Raw genomic sequence first — 4,938 nt, forward strand, 5'->3', positions numbered from 1 at the left:
TGAGGCACGGTGAGTACGTGGCACGTATTTGACGATATCTAGACCACTTTTGCAAGCTTTAACTGTCGGTGCAATATGGCGATCTGTACAAAATAGTTTTGCCGCTGAAAGTCTCAAAAAAATGGCACTGAGCACTATGGGACTTAACTTCTAAGTCCCATAGAACTTAGAACTACTTAAACCTAAGTAACATAAGGACGTCACAATCATGCCCGAGGCAGTTTTCGAACCTGCGACCGTAGCGATCGCGCGGTTCCAGACTGGAGCGCCTAGAACCTCTCGTCCACCCAGGCCGGCGGTTAATAACAGAAAATGGACTTACACTTAAATGTATTATGTAACGTGAGACATGATCACAACTGTTTTCTACATGTTTTGAAAGTCATTTTTCTTCAGCTCACTTGACTGAACTACAACAGCAAAGAAGACGGACAGTGCTCGCACACCGGCAGCATCAGTAATCTGGTAGGTAAATTCAGTAAGAGCAAATCAGAATATTCCATTAATTCCTTTGTGATGGGGCTTAGGAACCTCTACAGACTAGTTTGAACAAGATGGAGGGCGAGGTATTTATGGAAAGTTTTGAGAGACAAGTGGATGCAGACCATCCATCTCTGGCGGGATGCTGTCCCTCATCGCCGTTGTGGCATTAGGACATCTCCAGACTAGCAGCTGTAGGACACCGAAAATTGTAGCTACACTATGCAAACATCTCACCACTGTGTGTCAGCCAGCCGCGGTGGCCGAGCGGTTCTAGGCGCTTCAGTCCGGAACCACGCGGCTGCTACCGTCGCAGGTTCGAATCCTGCCTCGGGCATGGATGTGTGTGATGTCCTTAGCTTAATTTGGTTTAAGTAGTTCTAAGTCTAGGGGACTGATGACCACAGCAGTTGAGTCCCATAGTGCTGAGAGCCATTTGAACCATTTTTTGAACAACTGTGTGTCAGTGGGATAGGCTGTCCCATTAGGATTGCTAGGAAGAATGCAGCCGTTGCAACAGATTTATAAAGAGCATCCAGAGGGTGAACCGTTATGCAAACATCTTTCTCGGTGCTTGACCCACAGTTATGCGTCATTTGGCTAGCAACAGTGCCTAGGTAACACGATTTGGACAGGTATTTCTCAGGTGTCATGTATGAAAAAGATGCCACCACCTCAGCCTTGCGGGACCCAAGCTGACGCCTACACGTGGTTCGGCAGCTGACTCCCAAGTCGTCATTTTGCGGGGTCCTGGGGGACAAGTGTGGAGTCTCGGGCGTCGAGGGGGGGGGGGGGGGGGGCGTCAGGCGTCGGGTTCGGGCCGATACATGTGAATGATACTGATTTAATTAATTTGCATAAATTTTTTATATCAATGTTGGTGTTAGCGGTACATTAGTTAAGGGGAGGGTGTGGGTGGCTGGGCAGGTGTTTGGGTGACATGGAGCAGAACAGCAGGGTAAGTGCAGAACACTAGGTTAATTTGCATAATAAATTTTCATAATTTGTATGTAAAATGCAGTACAATAGTTTAAGAGGTTGGGGTTGGGTGACAAAGATGAGTGCGCCAGAAATGGCGCTCAAAAGCGTGTGAAATTCGAAAAGGGCACCAGTAAATGGTGGGAGGACATAACTGATTACTTAATTTGGTATCGAATGCGGTACAATAGTTTAAAGGGATGGAGCTGATGTGGAAAACCACTTAACAGAACAATAGGTTAAGTGCCGGCAAAGAGTCAAACATTAGCTTAAGACACCTAGATTGCCGTGCTATACGTTAGCTTTTGCAACATGTTTGTCCCAGGTAATTACTTCTTACAAGACCGACATCTTTCCAAACAGCAGAGAATGACGAGCAACAGAAATCCAACCCATCTAACTGAATTTTTTATAGAAAAGCAATATAACTTTGAATTTCCTGTTATGAAATTTCCATACATACACTGCCTTATATCTTATAAATTGTTTGAATAAAGAGTATTTCACACATTTCCGAAATTGTTTGAACAATATTCCATATGCTGCAATCGATTACCAGATAAATTCTTTAACTAACTAAATAAACTATATTCCACACACTGCCTTAAATAATTAAACAAAATTCTATACATTGCCTAAGTTGTTTAAACAATATTCCATACAACGAAATCGAATTCCCTTCAAATGACTGATCAACTGAGTCTTTCTCCCACCAATTTTTGGAAAGGTGAGTGGGAGGGGAGGGGGCTTACCAGAAGGTGAGAGGTTAATTAATTGATCAATTTAATTAAGTAGTCAATCAAATTGATAACTGTGAGAGGGGCTACTCCAATAACTCAGATCTGAATGTGTACCTTTAGCAGCGAGAGGGAGAGGCGGGCTGGAGGTTTCCTGAGGGTTGGAGGGGGCAAAGGAACAATAGGTTAAGGACTTGTCAATAAAAAGGAAGGATCCCTTTATAGAACAATAGGTTAAGGACCAGTCAATCGAAGGAGAACAATAGGTTAATGAGCTGTCAATCAATGGAAAACAATAGATTTGCCCCTGAGGGCATATCTCCTGCCCCTGTAATATATATATATATATATATATATATATATATATAAAAGCAGGGGGACAAGCTATGTTCTGGTGCATTTTGTTAGTGTGGGTTGCCTACATCAGGGGCAGGAGATATGCACTCAGGGGCAAATCTGTTGTTCTCCTTTGATTGACAAGTAATAGCAGCAACCTGTAATGACGTTGCCATCGTAACTTAAAAATTCAATAAATGCGGTACTTTCATAACGAAGGGACATGCAGCAGATCCACACATGACGTGGCTCACTGGAGTAGAATACGACGTAGGCAGGAAAATACAGTTTCCACACGGGATTTAACCAGGGACCTTCTGCATGTGAAGCAGACGTGATAAACCGCTACACTACGGAAACGACGGGCGTGATGAGTCCATCCTTGTTCACTCGAACTTGCCTCATCCTTTCTCTCGTTTGCGCATGCACACACGATAGTTCTTTTGACAGCCTGAAACCCATCACAGTCGAGGGCTCAAGAAGTCTTCGAGGTGCTCGATAGGGTGTCTGCCATAGCACCCCGAACGAGACAGCGGCGTTTCGCGCAGTCGTTATTGCAAGTCATATCAGCAAAAGCAATCACTTTCTTAGCAGCTGGCAGTGCGAGCCCGGTTTTAGTGCATTTTATTAGTGTGGGCTGCGCTGCAGTCGGCAACGCCTATATAAGACAACAGGTGTCTGGTGCATTTCTTAGATTGGTTACTGCTGCTTCAATGGCAGGTTATCAAGATTTAAGTGAGTTTGAACATGGTATTACAGACAGCACATGAGCATTGGGACACAGCATCTACGACGTAGTGATGAAGTGGATTTTCCCGTATGACTATTTCACGAGTGTACCGTGAATATCAGGAATCCTGTAAAACATAAAATCTCTGACATTCATGCAGTCGGAAAAAGATCTTGCAAGAACTGGACCAGTGACGACTGAAGAGAATCGTTCAATGTGACAGAAGTTCAACCATTCTGCAAATTGGTGAAGATTTCAATGCTGGGGCATCAACAAGTATCAGCGTGTGAAACATTCAACGAAACATCATCGCTACAGGCTTTTAGAGCCGAAGGCTCACTTGTGTAACCTTAATGACTGCATGACAAAAATCTCATTCTCAGAAATTTCTTCCTCAAATTAAGGCCGATATTTGATATTAATGGACTTCTCTTGGCCAGGAACGCCCTTTTTGCCATTGCTAGTCTGCTTTTGATGTCCTCCTTGCTCCGTCCGTAATTGGTTATTTTACTGCTTAGGTAGCAAAATTCCTTAACTTCATCTACCTCGTGACCATCAATCCTGATGTTAAGTTTCTCGCTGTTCTCATTTCTACTACTTCTCATTACCTTCGTCTTTCTTCGATTTACTCTTAGTCCATACTCGGTACTCATTAGACTGTTCATTCCGTTCAGCAGATCATGTAGTTCTTCTTCACTTTCACTCAGGATAGCATGTCATCAGCGAATCGTATCATTGATATCCATTCACCTCGAATTTCAATTCCACTCCTGAACATCATTGGTTCCTCGATGTACAGATTGAACACTAGGGCGAAAGGCTACATCCTTGTCTTACACCCTTTTTAATACGAGCACTTCGTTCTGGGTCGTCCACTCCTATTATTCCCTCTTGACTGTTGTACACATTGTATATGACCCGTCTCCCTCTATAGCTTACCCCTACTTTCCTCAGAATTTCGAACATCTTGCACCATTTTACACTGTCGACCGCTTTTTCAGGTCGACAAATCCTATGAACGTGTCTAGACTTTTCTTTAGCCTTGCTTCCATTATTAACCGCAACGTCAGAATTGCCATTCTTCTGTATATTATTTTTGTAACCAAGTTGGATGCATGAGCTGTTAAGCTGATTGTGCCATAATTCTTGCACTTGTCAGCTCTTGCCGTCTTCGGAATTGTGTGGATGATGCTTTTCCGAAAGTCATATGGTATGTCGCCAGACTCATACATTCTACACACCAACGTCAATAGTCGTTTTGTTACCACTTCCCCCAATGATTTTGGAAATTCTGATGGAATGTTATCTATCCCTTCTGCCTTATTGGATATTAAGTCCTGCAACGGTCTTTTAAATTCTGGTTCTAATACTGGATCCCCTATCTATTCCAAATCGACTCCTGTCCCTTCTTCTATCACATCAGACAAATATTCCCCCTCATAGGGGCTTTCAATGAATTTTTTCCACCTATCCCCTCTCTCCTATGCATTTAACAGCGGAATTCCCGTTGCACTCTTAATGTTATAATCCTTGCTTTTAATGTCACCGAAGGCTACTTTGAGTTTCCTATATACTGAGCTCGTCCTTCCGAAAATCATTTCTTTTTCGATCTCTTCACATTTTTCCTACAGCCATTTCATCTTAGCTTCCTTGCGCTTCCTATTTATTTCTGTATTC

At 43.1% G+C, this 4,938-nt stretch overlaps 1 non-coding gene across 1 annotated transcript; it reads right to left on the reverse strand.

The window, feature by feature from the left end:
• Positions 1–2,817: 2,817 nt before the first annotated feature.
• Trnav-cac (transfer RNA valine (anticodon CAC)) lies at positions 2,818–2,891 on the reverse strand. Its single transcript has one exon. It is a non-coding gene; the product is annotated as a tRNA-Val (tRNA).
• Between the last annotated feature and the right edge of the window lie 2,047 nt (positions 2,892–4,938).

The sequence above is a fragment of the Schistocerca gregaria genome, chromosome 1 (assembly GCF_023897955.1).
Source record: "Schistocerca gregaria isolate iqSchGreg1 chromosome 1, iqSchGreg1.2, whole genome shotgun sequence".
Classification (NCBI taxonomy): Eukaryota; Metazoa; Arthropoda; class Insecta; order Orthoptera; family Acrididae; genus Schistocerca; species Schistocerca gregaria.